Source organism: Pseudophryne corroboree, chromosome 10 (assembly GCF_028390025.1).
Source record: "Pseudophryne corroboree isolate aPseCor3 chromosome 10, aPseCor3.hap2, whole genome shotgun sequence".
In the NCBI taxonomy this organism is placed as follows: Eukaryota; Metazoa; Chordata; class Amphibia; order Anura; family Myobatrachidae; genus Pseudophryne; species Pseudophryne corroboree.
This window is the reverse complement of record NC_086453.1, coordinates 124,213,680-124,230,855: the sequence shown is the minus strand read 5'-3', so window position 1 is coordinate 124,230,855 and position 17,176 is coordinate 124,213,680.

The window sequence follows — 17,176 nt, the reverse complement described above, 5'->3', positions numbered from 1 at the left end:
CCAAAGAAGTGTCCAGAGGCCGCCCAGAAAGGGGTGGTACTATCATAGCCAGCAGGAGGTATAGTGCCTGGGAGCCGGAGCTTACCCATCCGGGCGCTGTGGTCACTTCCTCAGTGGTGGGCGGTGGCGGCAGGCAGAAGCTGGTGGACGGGGAGAGGTCCAGGGAGCCGGAGGAGGTCTGTGGATAGCAGAGTGGAGCCCAGCATGGCTACTGTGCGGGCGGCGCCGGGCTCAGGGCGCCGCCATGTTGTTTCTGGTCACTTGACAAGCGAGAACTAATCAGAGGCCTGATTCAGGCAAATCCTGCTGCAGCCAGGCCCTTTGAAGGACAGAGTGTTTCTGGGAGCATTCTGGGACATGCTGATGCCAGTGCAACGTCTACTGCAGCTAGTCTGCATGCTAGTTCTCTGTGCTCCCAGTTTCTAGAGTATTCTCTTGTTCCTGGTTCCTGTTGTCATTGCAATTCCACTTTCAGGGTCTCTACTTGACCAGCTCATACGCTCCTAGATGTGTACAGCACCATTTAAGCACAACTACTGGCGCCATACCGTTACAGCCACATTTGTCACTGCTCCAGCCTTTGTGGGTGCAACTCAGCCACGGAACATGGTATACCGGCTTCTATGTCCTCTCCAAAGGAGTCATTTCGGATCTTCAGTACCCTCGTCGTATTCTTCTCCTTCTTCAAGTCTTCATTTCGAGTAGCACCCCCTTCATGCAAAGGAACTTTATTCAGCCAGCCTGCTTCAATCCCGGAGAGACCGTCTCTCAATCAGAACTCAGTCCGGAAACACCAGTCCCAGCCGAAACCTCGGTGCTAACAAATGAGGCCACTTTCATCTCGGAGAGTCTGCCTCCCAACCTGAGCTCAGTACGAAATCACCAGTCCCAGCTAGTACTATCCTGACAGTAGGTCTGTTATTTTAGCCATAGTTGATACTAAAAGTACATACAGTAAGAGTATATGTGAATTAATAAAATTAAGAATGGACCTATTCATATACAGGGGGAGATGTATTAAGTCTTGAGGATTGATAAAGTGGAGAGATATAAAGTAACAACCAATCAGCTGCTATAATTTTGAAAACCGAGGGCTAGATGCATCATCACTTGGAAAGTGATAAAATGGAGAGTGAAAAAGCACCAGCCAACAAGTTTCTAACTGCCATGTCACAGGCTGTGTTTGAAAAATGTCAGTTAGGAGCTGATTGGCTGGTACTTTTTCACTCTCCATTTTATCACTTTCCAAGCGATGATACATCTAGCCCATAGTCTGCAACCTGGCAGTTAGGTTGGTACTTTAACTCTCTCCACTTTATTACTCTCCAAGGCTTAGTACATCTCCCCCTCAGAGAGGTTTATGGGAAAGAGAAAGCTGGGGATCCTCTGAGATTGCCTAATCCCAGAATGTTATGCCTAAATTACACTTGTGGCCCCTTGTGAAAAGAGCGGGACAGAGTTAGGCATTCATAAGAAGGGGTTAAAAATACAGAAGAGCAGCCAGGTGCTAAGAGGAAGGAGCAAATAAACCCAGTCATACTTGTGTCAGACAAACGAGGCTCCTCATCCTGCTGTTGGTCCTCTCTCCTCTTCCCAATTGCACTGCTATGCATTGTGCTGCTCTGGGGACTCTTTCCCTAACCACAAGGCCACTCCCCTTTTTCAGGGAGGATCCTGGGTTAGGCTTCACTGCTAGTGAGGGAAGCTACAGTCTCCTTTCTCCTTTCTCACTTCTTGCCTGATGTGCTTAATGCTGCGGTAGAGGAGAGGCAAGAAGGCTTTGGGAAGGTGCTTTTAAAATTTTGCTATAGGGCCCTTAGAGCTGTAGTTAAGTCCCTTGGGGAAAATGTGTCTGGTACTTGAGGAGTGCTGGAGATGAGCACAGCAATGTGCAGCCAGACAGGAGCTGACTCTGAGAGGGTAATTCAGATTTGATCGCAGCAGCAAATTTGTTAGCAGTTGGGCAAAACCATTGGCACTGTAGGTGGGGCAGATATAACATTTGCTGAGAGAGTTAGATTTGGGTGGGTTATATTGTTTCTGTGCAGGGTAAATACTGGCTGCTTTATTTTTACACTGCAATTTAGAATTCAGATTGAACACACCCCACCCAAATCTAACTATCTCTGCACATGTTATATCTGCCCCCCTTCCCCCTGCAGTTCACATGGTTTTGCCCAACTGCTAACAAATTTTCTGCTGCAATCAGGTCTGAATTAGGCCCTGTGGGAGGAGCAGGTCTGTACAGCTCTCTGAGGATGGAGCTGCAGAGAGTCCCTGTAAGGAGGCAGCCAGGGGAGGAACAGGAGGGGTCATTCCGACCCGATCACTCGCTGCAGTTTATCGCTGCGCAGCGATCGGGTCGGAACTGCGCATGCGCCGGCGCCATAGTGAGCCGGCTCCATAGTGCGCCGGCGCATGGCAGCTTTCGTTACCTAGCGATCGCCTCTGAGACAGAAGCAGTCGCTACGTGGGAGGGGGCTGAACGGCGGCGTTAAGCTGCCATTTAGGGGAGCGGTCCAGCCAACACAGGTGTGGCCGGACCCATTGGGAGGGCGGGCCACGGTGGCTGCGTGATGTTTCATGCAGCCGCTGCGGCCAGCGGGAGCGACGAGCAACTCCCAGCCATCCGCAGGAGCTGCGCTGGCCGGGAGTTACTCCTCAAATACAAAGGCATCGCCTCTGTGCGATTCTTTTGTATTTGTGCGGGGGGGTTTGCACTGACATGTGGGGCGGGCTAGCCCTGTGCTGGGCGTCCCCCCGCCTGTCTGAGTTTACGATCGTAGCTGTGCTAAATTTAGCGCAGCTACGATCAACTCGGAATGACCCCCAGAGGCAGAGTGGACTTGGAGAGAGCTGTCCAGGGAGTTATTTTACTGAACAGTGGCTGGCCAGAGGTGCAGCTAATCTCTGCTAGTTGTAAATTTGCTGACTTGCAAAATACACTGAAGGTTGGTACAGCCCTAATAAATTACCCTTGTTACCCTACACAGCAGTAACTCTACTATGTCTCAAAAGCTGTCTAAATGGACACATTATAAAACAGCTCTATAATATAAGCAGAGGATAGCTGTCTGAAGGACAAATATTAAAGCAGCCTCACAGTCTATGCATATGATAGCTGTCTGAAGGAACAAATATTAAAGCAGCTTCACAGTCTATGCATATGATAGCTGTCTGAAGGAACAAATATTAAAGCAGCTCTAAAATCTAAGCTAAAAATCTAAACCAGCTGTCCTGAATTGTTTTAAGTTAATACATTCCTGACTTTCTATTACAGTGAAGTATAGATGATACAGTCTAAAGAGTCAATCCAAAAAGCTGCAATGAACTCATGGGTGCGAGTCATTGCAGCAGCAGCTGCACTTTACGGTGGCCCAAAGTTGCACAAAAGTGCGCGTTGCCCCATAAAATTCATCCTGTGAAGTGTCTGAGATCGGGTGCTTTTGCCAGTGCTGAAACACCCTTTGCGGCTAAATTTGATTGACCCTGAAACTGAATCTCAGGCAACCACTTGTAACATGGCTGAATCACCTCAAGGCATGATTTAATAGATTTACAGTAAATAGATAGCCAATATGTCAACCCCATATGGTTGACATGCAAATGGTCGACATGGTCAAAAGGTCGACAGTGAAAATATCAAATGTGTCTAAGGACAACAGGGTCAAAAGGTCAATATGCAAATGGTTAACAGTAGAGGTCAACACAAGTTTTTTAAATTTTTGGGGTGTAATTTTGTATGTTTCATAATATGAGACCACAATTAGTGTACTGTGTACCTTCGCAAGGCTCGCTTCAATCACCATGCTTTGGGCAAGGTGGCTTGCTCCCCTTGCCACAGTTTACTATTCCCATTCATAGTCCAAGTGGATGGCAAATATATAGTAGCATAAGTTGAAAAGAATTTAAAAAAAAATGTAAAAAAAAACCTTGTGTCGACCATTTTTGTGTTGACATTGACATTTTGTATCTGTCGACCTTAGACACAGATGACCATTAACCTGTCAACCTTTTGATCATGTTGACCTTTTGCATGTTGACCATATGGGATCAACCTATTGGCTGTCTAATTAAACACTGTCTATTCATTGACTGGAACCCGTCACCACACATGCAGCTCTTACAGGATCATTTGCATACAGTGGTGACAGAGGCAAACGAGTTTACCATTTATGGGTATGGATCATCAGATCTACATGGAACAGGTCTACAGTCATTAAGTAGACCACTAATGGTCAACATGCAACAGGTTGACACATGAGAAGTTGAAGCTGATGAAGCTATGAACTTTTCCGGCGAGCTCCCTGCCTCACCCACATCTATTTGTGCCATCCGTCCTGGTCCAAAATAATGTTCTACCATTTTCCAGAATTTGCCTTTTTGGCTGCAAGGCCAAAAACCAGTGGGTTACACAAGCATTTCTGTTCGTGTGCATCCACTGTAAAGGGGCATGATCTGTAATTAGTATAAACTCCCTGTCAGGGTTCGCACCAGCAGCAGTGGTCACTTACCGCTGTGCTGGCTTCCTAGGGCCTGGCGGGCGACTGGATGCTGGGTGCGGGGTCAGTGTATGGCACGGCCCCCTTCATGCAGTGTCTAGGGGCTACCTGTGAGTTCTGTTGTATTGGGGGTTTCATATGTGCAGAGGTATGGAGGCAGCCATGTTGTTTTTATCAGCTGACCGGACTGTCTACCAGTGAGAGAGCAGGCTGCACTCAGCTGACTCTTTCTACCAATCACAGTCCACCGTAGGGTATAAAGCTTGTCTCCAGGAACAGGAAATCGCCTGAACAACTACCTTCTACAGTGACTGCTAGTTCCTGTGAGCTGTAATCAGACTCTGTGCTGTGTTCCTGTTTTGATCTCCAGTACTACTTCTGAGATACTCCTACATGCTTCTAGCGATTACTAATTGCTCCTCCAGTGCTATTGTTATCGATACTATCGACATCATCAATTATCGATACCATTGACCATCATCAATATCTTGTGCTTCTAGTGTTCAGTGCCTACTGCACCTCCTGTACTACTAGCATTGGAACGATCGATATCATCAATACCTTACATCACCATTAAACTTTTAGGTGCTTCTAGTGATTAATCCTAACTGCACTTCCAGTACTACTACTACTAGTACTACTACTACTACTACTACTACTACTACTACTACTACTTCTATGATACTCCTGTGAGCGTCTCATACTAGAGACAACTAGTATTCCCTGCAAGTACTTTTGATTGCAATTAATTATTTTATGAGTTTTTAGTGCATAGTGCTTATCTTCAGTGTTCACCAGCTTCTGTACATCATTCATTACAGTCTCTAGCCTCTATTATTCTCTGCTATTTTCCGAGTACCTGACCAAAGGGCTGCAACCAGCCATTGTGCGCAGCGAAGCCCATATCCCCTTGTGGGGTCACTGGTGAAAACCACCAGTGTGTTAGACTCTGGTTAGGTCTCCGCCAACACCCGGTAATAGTGGATGAAAAGTCCCTATATCCGCCTTCCTCATCTCCTACTGCCCACTCTACACTGGATGTTTCTTAGGTTTTCCACCATCTCGTCCACTTGGGGCATAGGGTAGGAATCAAACAAAGAAACTTTAGAATCTTAAAGCACCTGAAGGCTAAGAAACTAAGGGCCTAATACAGACCTGATTGGTACTGTGCGTTTTCACACAGCACCGATCAGGTCTCAACTGCGCATGCTCCGGCTTTGCAGTGCGCCGGCGCATGCTAGACAGCCGATGGCTATCTTAGCCCTGTGATCGCAGAGGCTGTCAATGGACAGGAGGGGGCGGGCCAGCTGCATTTTGCCGTCATTTAGGGGGCACGGTCCGGGCAATGCAGGCGTGCCCAGACCATTGGGGGAGCAGGCCACGGTGGCTGCGTGACATCACACACAGCCGCTGCGAGCCTCACAGCGATGAGTAGCTCCCTGCCAGCACACAGGAGCTGCGCTGGTGGGGAGCTACTCTTCAAGTACAAAAGCATCGCCGCTGTGCAATGCTTTTGTACTTGTGTGACGGGGCAGGGACTGACATGCAGGGTGGACTAGCCCTGTGCTGGGTGTCCCCCCGCATGTCAGTGTGATTGATCGTAGATGTGCTAAATTTAGCACATCTACGATCAGGTCTGAATCAGCCCCTAAAACAATGGGATTATTCCAATCGCTGTTTGATTCCTCTATGACCCCCTAGGTGCAGAATCTCATTTACTTCTCATTTTATTGCTGCCTGTTTTGCCTCTGGTATACAGTATGACCTCTGTTTTATTACCACCCTGGGAGGAGTAACAACATCATGTTGGATAATTTGGGTTTTCCCTGGAATGACAGAGAACACATCCTGGTACCATGCCACTAAATCCACCACTTCCTGTGCAGGAATTGTATGTCAGGTTTACAGACTGTTCTCAACACAGCAGATAATAGACCAAATATTCATAGTTACAAAGTGCATGTTCCAAATAACATAACCCCACATACACACCTATCACCTGGGCACTTACTGGCATCAGGAGCAAAGTCTTTGTAAACTGAACACATACATAAAGGAAGATTACAGCTGCTGTTAATTAATTAACCTACTGTAGCTTCTTACTGACAACTGACTACTTGCAACCACTGATGGGCTCCAGCTCCCTAACCACGGCTCCCACTGGCATCTGTGAGGACATGTATGACCTGCAGTCCTGCTGTGGCTCCCGGTAATCAGTGCTGAGATCCTCTGCAGATGCCGATGGGCTCCTGCTCCAGACCTCTGGCAGCACTGCTGGCTCCTCACTGGGGACTACCATTTATGCAGTTATGACACATACTCCCCCACCCCACTACCAGGGGGAGCCCAGAGATTACAGTGTACCAGTCCCCAACATTTTTGTTGCCGGCCATGCTAATTGTGGATATGGATGGGTTTCATCAGTGATAACTATTCCAGGGGGTCTCAGAGGTACTACTAGCTATGTCCTAATTTTATTTATTGATTTATTGTTTTTTTGGGGGGTCCCGACAGAGAATGAATATTTTCGACAGCGTCTCTGAACTCACCACCTCCACCCTCACCCTTCCCCCTCCCCTGAGAGACTGATCTTTTCAGACAAAGAAGCCAGCTTACAGTCAATAAATTGCCAATGCATTATGTAAATGAAAGGCTGATACTACAGTTGTTTTGGTTGGGGGAAAGGACTAGAGAGGGCCAGAGTGAATGTACATTAAATAGTACAGTACTGTGGTATGGATTTGCGTATCAGACACCCCGACAGATAGTTTCGGAAACAGGTCTTTTCCTGTGTGCATAATTCTACTGAATGTAAAGTTCTTAAATATATGAATGTTATAAAAAAAATTAATAAAGTGTCAAGAAGAAAAAAAACAAAGGCATTCGCACTTTGGGAATTGAACCCGGGATTCTGAGCATGGGGTGCAGAACACTTCCCTGCTTTGCCATGACATCTGGTGATTGAGACAGAAGCTCATGTGTAAATGTAAGCAGTGATCCCTTCCCATGGGTTTTGCTATATTGGCTACGAGACTTGGATGCTCACATACAGTACTGTATGCCTAACGTCAATGGACCATTGCTTTTACACGTTTGTTTGCATCTGTATATACTATTTTTATTTATTGATTAGTCTACGAAACTTGGACTCTCACATCACTCTAACATCAATGGACCATTAGTTTAACACATTTGCATACGTATGTATACACTAATTTTATTGATTGATTGATTCATTGGTTTCTTTTTTTTTTAAATTGACTATCTCTGTCTGACCATTAATCTGTGTGTACAGTATAAAGTAACATTACAGTCATGACCATTTGCCAGAGCTTGTAGATCAATCCGCCACTATTTGCTCTACAGTACTGGATTAGTGGAGCATTAGCCACCCATATCTGAAGGTGTGTATTGCATGCTGCGTATGTAGTCATGCCTCAAAGCACCTGTCCGTGCAACAACTGAAAACCTGAAATATCGCTTACTCATGACTAATCTTCCGTTTAGGCGGAGAAACAGCAATGATGAGGGAGGCACTAACTGTATAGTTTAATTTAAGATATTTTGAATTCTCAATAATATGCTCAATAATTGGGATGCATTTATTTTGCAGGCTGTCAGGATACCAATGCCAGAATCCTAACATCCAGTGAAATACCAGCGGTTGGAATCCTGACCACTGGCTAGAATCCCCACTTGGGTGGTGGTCTACATCACCACCCAAGGGGGAACATTACCCTGTGGCAACCAAAGAATGGCAATGGGACATGCTGTGCTCGCCTCCAGTATTCCATTTATCGGAATCCCGGCGTCAGTCTCCTGACCACCAGGATTCCGACAGCCGGGATATCATACTGACTCTCAATAATTGTAGCAAATATTCTTTAATACTAATTGTAATTTGATATATACATACTTTGTTACTCTAGGTGTGGGTCTTAGTTCTTAGGCTATTATTTGTGTGTGTACATCCATGCATTTAGTTTATTTCTTAATTTGTCTAACCTTCTTTGGTTATGTATTGCAGCTCAAATTGTTATATTTTGTGTGTCATGTGGAGCTACAGTAAGCATGCGACAGCAATTTTCCTTCAGGATTTGGATTCCAATGTCTGGAATCTAAGGGCAACACAGAATCAAAATACAAATTTAAAAGCCACTGGTTCAGTACACAAGAAATCAAACCAAGCATCTAAAGGGTTAAGCAAACCTGGAGTCAGTAGGGCCATCAAGAACACCATGCGCCTAGGTGATACAGGAAACATGGCCAAATCCAGGAGACATCACCATGCCCCCAGTAAAAAATAAAAAAATAGGAAACTACTGTACTAGTCATGTCACTACGTAGCAGCGATGCATGCTATAGAGGGTCTAGACCTCTTTCTTCAAAGCTTGCTGAGCTTCTCATGCACGCTGGGCATACGATAATAGTACTTGCTACACACTACTCTCCTCTCAGCACTTCAGAATATGTAGCCATGTGTATCAGATTTGGGATTTTAGTCAGGGTCAACACAAGGTCAAAGTCAGGAAAACCAATGGAGCAAAATAGCAGCAGGAACAGCTAGATTACAGTATCAGTAGACCTCAATAATCATTCCATATTAGAGCCTCACTTTCTGTCTTCTATCCTCACAGCCTGCAGGGGATTGGTTGAGGCCAGGAAAAAGACCGATTCTAAACACACTAAAGTGTGCTGGTCATTTATGTCAAAGTAAATTACTAGATTAACGAGAGCTACTGTGGATCACCTGGCAAAAACACAGATTGTGTTAATGTGACATTGTATATACCGTATCAGTGGACTGCATCATGTGGGTTTTTCATTTGCCTATTGTGTTACGTTGTGTGGGTCAGGATGGCAATAGCAGGTTTCTGCAAAAAGAAAAAAATCTATGTTATTAAAATAAAGCATTTTTTTCTTCTGAAAGTTGTACTACATTTTTTTTAATATATTGTTTAATTTTTTTTTTCACTTTTAATAAACCTGCACCTGGAATCCTAAGTAGTAGGACTCCAAATGGTTGGTTATGGCAAGTCACTTCTTACTACTGCTGGCCAGTGCTGTGCGGTACTGAGCATTTCTAGGTAATTGTTTTAAGATAAACAGTGCTGAAAAATATTAATTATTACATTAAATAGAAGATCAGACTAATAAAATATTTGCCTTTTTCCACATTAGTCTGCTAACATTGGCTCATTTTGCCCATGGAGTCTCACCTAACATTTTCCCAGTCTTCCTGCAACCTCATCCAGCAGAGGATTGAATTGACCATCAGACATTCCAGCTCCATTGGGGAACGATATAGTTAGCAAGCTATGAATATAATGTACAAAATCACAGTGTACTGGTATGTCCAGAACTCCGCACCTTGGCAAAACAACTGTTATGAGCTGCTACTGCAGCTCATATTCCCTGCACACAATCCCGACAGGGGTGGCGAGCGGAACGCGCTCGCAACGCTGCGGGCACGGTGCCTCGTTACGCTCAGCATACTAATTTATTCTCCCTCTATGGGTGTCGTGGTCACCCACGGAGGGAGAATATGTTGGGATTGTGCCTGTCGGGATTCCGGAATGGTATTTCGATCTTGACCGCATCCACCCTGCAGGTCCTGGCCATTGCTAAGTTGACCGGGACATCCCTTCTCCCAACTGCCTGACAGCCCCGCCAGTTGCTGGTCACTGACCACAAAGTCAACCTACATTACATGACATCAGCTAAAAAGTTAAATTCACAGCAAGCACGGTGGGAAGTATTCTTTGCCAGAGTTCACTTTTTTATCACCTACAAGCCCGGGTTTAAGAAAATCAAGGCTGATGCCTTATCACAAAGCTTTCTTCAAGTCAAAGATTCCTGCATTTCTAAAATACCTGTTGTTCCAGCTACATGAATTTATGCCAATCTTGCCCAAGATCTTGCCTCCCATATATGATTTATGCAGGCGCAGACACCTCCAGAGACCCTTCCTGGACTCCTGTTTGTTCCTGAAAAACCCAGAAGAGCAGTATTGTCAATTTTTCATGCCAGCAAAATCTCTGGTCATGCAGGTGTCTCAGCAGTCTTGAATTATTATCCCTTTCTGTCTGTGGCCTTCTGTTACTTAGGATGTCTGGGAGTTTGTTCAAGCCTGCAATACCTATGCCAAGAACAAGACTCATTGTGTGTCTCCTTTCTGTACCTTCAAGACCATGGTCACATATTTCCATTGATTTTATTTTTGATCTTCCCTTGTATTCTAAGTGCAATACCATTGTGTAGCAATAGACCGTATTTGTAAAATGGCCTATTTTGTTCCACCGTCCAGCCTGCACAGAAGTTACTGTAGGTCCAAGATACATTGGTCCATTTTGGATTATTAAGCAAACTATGTAGCCTTTTGTCTTAAATTACTGAAAGTTCTTAAGACTAATAATAAATCTATTAAAGCCAGCCTTCTTTTCTAGGATACGCCTGGTCATTGCTAAGCTTCCCGGATGACACGTCACTTTGCTCCACTGCCACTAGGCAACTGGGACTCCAAGCAGCCACAAGGAAACCTTGGGCTGCTTCTCTCTGAGAGCCAGGACTCATGTGTTACATGCAGCACTGCAGCTGCAAGAAGTTATTCATTAAGGGGGCCTGGCTTTACTTATTGGTGCTTGTATCTCTTATAAGGCAGTCAGTCCTGCTATGCCCTGCAGGTTATAGTTTATATGTTGGTGTAAGCTGCTGGTCTGTGTCCCAGATTCCTGTACCTAGTGCCTGTCCTGTCGATACTCTGCTCGTTCGGTGAATATTCTGCTATCAGAAGACAAGTCTCTTCACCTTGCTTACCTTGTTTCTATCTTGTTAACCCCTATTGTATTCTCTCAGCTCATTTACCCAGTGCCCAGCTATAAATAAAGCCAAAGGCAAGGGCCTCCAAATTGCCTCTTTTTCCTGCCAGTAAACATACAGAGTGTCTGACATGCCTACTTGGATGCTGTCACTGATTTAATCCTCCACCATTCTTTCAATGGTGACAGCATCATATGCTTACCTTGTTTCTATCTTGTTAACCCCTTGTGTATTCTCTCAGAACATTTACCCAGTGCCCAGCCTGCAAGTAAATAACACTTTGTGTCTCAGTTTGTTCTTACTTTGTATATTACTCCAGCCAATAATTATGTGGCCTCCAGCCAATTCAATAAGCCCCTACTGCTAGAGGTGTAAGTCCTGGTGGCATCCTAAGTACTAGTGTTTACATCAAGCACTAAGGGAACAACAGACAGCTGTTATAGACAGCAGACCCTCTCACTGGTTCTAGGGGTCTTACACAAATGTGCTGGAGCTCCTTATCAACAACAACTTGTTCTTAGGATTGCTACAGTATGATATCATTTTAATCACCCTAACTTAATTTTCATGAAATTTAACCACATCTTCACTATTCACTGTAAGTATACATGGAAACTAAAAATGATTGGCAGTGTCCAACACTCAGGCATTCAGTAAACACATCTATATATACACCAAGTGACTTGCACAAATCACAGTAACCCTCAGCATGCACTGTCTGGTGCAAGTTATTTAAATCCATCCAAACAGGAAAAAAATCCACTGTGTAGATAAGAAATAGAGACATAATCATTGTGGCCTGCAGTCAATATGAGCATTGCAGGATTGGTGTCTGTGTGTAAAGGACCTCTGTTCATGTTTTGGATCTGGATTGGTTTCGCCAAAACCACCCTTTCATGTTTTGGTTTTTGTTTTGGATTTTGATTTTGTTTTAAAAATAAACATAAAACCAGCTAAAATCACAGAATTTGGGGGTAATTTTAATAATACAGTATTATTGACCTCAATAGCAATAATTTCCACTCATTTCCAGTCTGCTCTGAACACCTTACACCTCACAATATTATTTTTAGGCCAAAAGGTTGCACTCAGGTAGCTGGATGACTAAGCTAAGTGACACAAGTGGGCGGCACAAACATGTGGCCCATCTAGGAGTGGCACTGCAGTGGCAGACAGGATGGCAGTTTTAAAAACTAGGCCCTAAAGAGCACAAAATGATAATTCATTTTGATGAACATCATCTTCTCCACATTTTATAGAAGTAACCACCTATGCCGATCGGTGACAAGGTTACCGGCTGCACTAAACACTCTTTCGGAGTACACAGTGGAGAGGGAGCAACGTAGGTAAAATAAAGCCAGTTTGTGCAAGGGCCTCCAAATTGCCTCTTTTTCCTGCCAGTAAACATACAGAGTGTCTGACATGCCTACTTGGATGCTGTCACCGATTTAATCCTCCACCATTCTTTCAATGGTGACAGCATCATATGCAGTGACAGTAAACATGTCAGTAATTTTTGGCAGCTCCTTCAGTCCGGACCAAATGTCAACACTCGCTCTTGACTGCCCTGCATCACCACCAGTGGGTTGTCTAGAAAATGTTATTCTTTTCCTCGCAGCCCCAGTTGCGGGAGAAAATGAAGGAGGAGCTGTTGATAGGTCACGTTCTGCTTGAGCTGACAATTTTCTCACCAGCATGTCTTTGCGCCTCTGCAGACTTGTGTCTGCCAGAAAGAGAGATACATTGTAGGCTTTAAACCTAGAATCAAGTATGGTGGCCAAAATGTAGTGCTCTGATTTCAACAGGTTGACCACCCTTGAATCCTGGCAAAGCGAATGAAGGGTCATAGAAACATAGAATTTGACGGCAGATAAGAACCACTTGGACCATCTAGTCTGCCCCTTTTTTATCCTTTAGGCAATATCAACCCTTTTTGAACCTTAATTCTTTGTAAGGATATTCATATGCCTATCCCAAGCATGTTTAAATTGCTCTACAGTCTTAGCCTCTACCACCTCTGATGGGAGGCTAATCCACTTATCCACTACCCTGTCTGAGAAGTAATTTTTCCTTAAATTTACCTTGAACCTCCCCCTCCAGTCTCAGTGTATGTCCTCGAGTTCTAATACTTCTCTTCCTTTGAAGAATGTTTCCCTGCTGAACTTTGTTAAGACCCTTGATATATTTGAAAGTTTCTATCATGTCCCCCCTTTCCCTTCTCTCTTCCAAACTATACATGTTAAGATCTTTTAGCCTTTCCGGGTAAGTTTGTGATGTAGGCCATGCACCATTTTAGTTGCCCTTCTTTGTACACTCTCTAATGTATTTATATCCTTCTGGAGATATGGTCTCCAGAACTGGACACAGTATTCCAGATGGGGCCGCACCAATAACCTATTCAGTGGCATTATCACTTCTTTTTTCCTGCTACTGACTCCTCTCCCTATGCAACCAAGCATCTGACTTGCCTTACTCATTGCTTTGTTGCATTGCTTTCCTGCCTTCAAGTCACTTGAAATAGTGGCTCCTAAATCCCATTCCTCCTCAGTAGTTTCATTATAATACCCTTGATACTATATTTAGCCTTTGAGTTTTTGAGACCCAAGTGCATGATTTTGCATTTTTTTAGCATTAAACTGTAGCTGCCACGTTCTTGACCATTTTCAAGGCTACCTAAGTCATCAATCATTTGTTTTATCCCTCCTTGTGTGTTTACCCTGTTGCATATCTTTGTATCATCTGCAAAAAGGCATACCTTCCCTTCAATACCATCTGCAATGTCACCAACAAAGATATTAAAGAGAACTGGACCAAGTACAGATCCCTGGGGTACTCCACTGGTAACATTTCCCCTCCATAGATTGCACTCCATTAACTACAACTGCCTGTTTCCTATCCTGCAACCAGGTTCTTATCCATTTAACTGTTTTATAATCCACCCCCACGCTTTCAAGTTTATTTAGCAGTCTGCAATGTGGGACAGTGTCAAATGCCTTACTAAGGTCTAGATATGCTACATCTACAGCTCCGCTTTGATCTATTATTTTCGTCACAGAGTCAAAAAAAGTCAATAAGATTTGTTTGGCATGATCTCCCACCAGTAAATCCATGCTGTTTTGGATCCTGTAAGTTGTTTGATTTGAGATATTCCACAACTCTTTCAATAGTTTTTCCATTTCTTTCCCTACTACTGATGTAAGGCATATTGGTCTGTAGTTACTTGCTTCTTCCTTGCTTCCACTTTTGTGCAGTGGAACTACATTTGCGCTTTTCCAGTCCTCTGAAATAGTACCTGTATTTAGTGACTGGTTAAATAATTCTGTTAAAGGTGTAACCAGCACATCTTTTAGCTCTTTGAGTATCCTTGGGTGTATCCCATCTGGTCCCATTGATTTATCCACTTTTAGTTTTGAAAGTTCTGTTAGGACCTTCTCCTCTGTAAATGTAGTTTCAACAACCTTATTTTTATGACTGTCCTTGCAACTTAACTGTGGCCCCATCCCTTTTTCTGTAGTAAATACTGAGCAAAAATAATTATTTAGGTGACCTGCTATTGCCTTGTCTCTGTTAAGTTCGATTAACTTTCAGGAAAAGAGCAAAACCTTAAATACACAGATGTTCAGGCCACTGCGACCATTAAGCGTGAGTGTGTAAAACCCCTATCAAATGCGTACACATTGCGTAAGCACGCCGTCACGCTGTAAGCACAAAGTAGCTACACGTGCGGTGGATTACACTTTATAACCCCTAACAGGAAAGGAAATGTGACACCAATTGTATATGTAATGTTGAAGTCCAACCCAGGAACAAATATTTACTAAAAAAGGAAGTACTGACTTCCGAGGGCGTGGCCAGCTAGTATGGCTGCTTTTTAGCATAGCTCCTCCACACTGTATAGTAAATCCCTCTGAATCCCCCTTTTCGGTGGATCTAATTTCCACAAAATCAACATCCCCTTGCTGTTAAAACTCCCCTGACGGCAGGGAACCTTATATTGTGGAGAGAGGTGGTGGATTGCCCCGGAATCAGGCCATCGGACTGGATGGCCGACATGACCGCCAGCATAGCGTTGGCGTGATTTTGACTGTGCCCATAACTCCTGCTGTGAGCCGCTGGCGCTGGAGGGGAACTGCTGCCATTTACATACAGCTCGTTCACTGCAAACCCGGAGCTCACTCCTGTTCGTGTGACGCTGGGGGGGCCCTTGCGGTGACGGGGTGTGTGGCTGCTGGGGCGCGCGCCCTTTCTTACGGACACCACTGTAGGCTGCAGTGACGAGCCGCCGGCTGCCTCAGGCTTACTTCACCCGACTACACCTCAATCCGGTGCTCGCCCTGCTTCTGCTGCGAGGACCTGCTGCCGCTCTGACACACACGGCTGCGGAGGGGAAAGATGCTCTGATCCGAGCTGTATGTGATGGCCTGGGACGTGGCTGACACTCTGGCCGCTACACTACCCACACATCCATCTGCCTGGTCATGGAGGGGGGACCCGGTGCGAGACGACACCCCTTGGGTTGCCTGTGGACGCGGAGTGCTTCTGACCCGGAGGACGGATCCTGGGACGGCGTCTCGGACACTACCCTCTCACTTTCGGAACTACAGATCCAACACTGGACGGCCCAGCGACGTGCTGTGGTAGGCACGAGGGATCTGTTAACTCCCGACCTGTCGGCTCTGCTGATTGTGTGAAGACTCACCAAAGACCTTGATCCAGGGACTCCTTCAACCTCTACTGCACCTTTAATTCGGACGCTGCGTGTCTCCATGGAGTGTTAGACACTCTTCCCCAGGTACTAATACTGTGCGTCATCCCCCCCCCTTTTGTTTTCTTAACTAACTAACAGCCTCTGATATCCATTCTCTCCCTTTTCTTGGATCCGTTCCCTCCTAGTGTGTCTCCCACTAGCTCACCAACCTTCCTCCCTACCCATTCCATTTTTCCCCTCTCAGTTCTCTTGCTACTTCTCCCCCCATACACTTTTGGGCAACTGTGCTTGTGTGACACGGGTCATCTGCACACTTTCTTTTGTGTATCACGGATGAAGAGGCGAGGTGGCTGGCTCATATCTAACTGAAGGACTTGCCCCTGAGCTAATCCCACTTTGTTTTTGAGAAACTGCACTGTAGCTATCCGTGGGTCATTTATGGATTGCTCATATGAGGACTGCCTTCTCAATTATCTGTTCCAACACGCCTCTTTCCTAGGATAAATTTACTTGTACCTTCAGTACTTTCATTTTATCTTTATTAATTTATCCCCTGTCTCTTGATACATGCACTCCATATTAGGAATCAAGAGTTTTCTATATTGATGTTTATATTGCCACCTGGTGGTTAAATTGTAAATTTTCCATATTGCCTTTCATTTATTCTTCTAACTGCCTATATTTCAATCCAATGATTCAATGATTCTTGCATTACTGAGTTACAATTGATGATGTGTTGAATTGCCCGGGATTTTTCTAGGATTCTGGTAAACAGTGAGCGATTTCTCTTCTATTAAGCTATTCTGAGAGATACTGCTCACTGTTAATTTATTTCTTTATGTGAAATGTAGATATTAGAGTGAAACAACAAGGTCTATTCTGCACATTTTGGTATTACTATAACACATTCCCTAGGGCTTTTCCACATAACTGTACGTGTGGGCCTGCCCTACGTCTTTTCTTTGTTTGGGTCCATAGTGTTATGGACAAATTTCTAGAAAAACATCAAAATTCAGCAGACATGCCTACGTCTAATGCGAAATCAACCTATAAACGCCAAACTGCCCAAAAAGGAAATGCATCTCATCTGCCTACTCCTCCCTCTCCAGTATCCGGAGGGGAGGACTGTACTTCTCAGTCATATCCT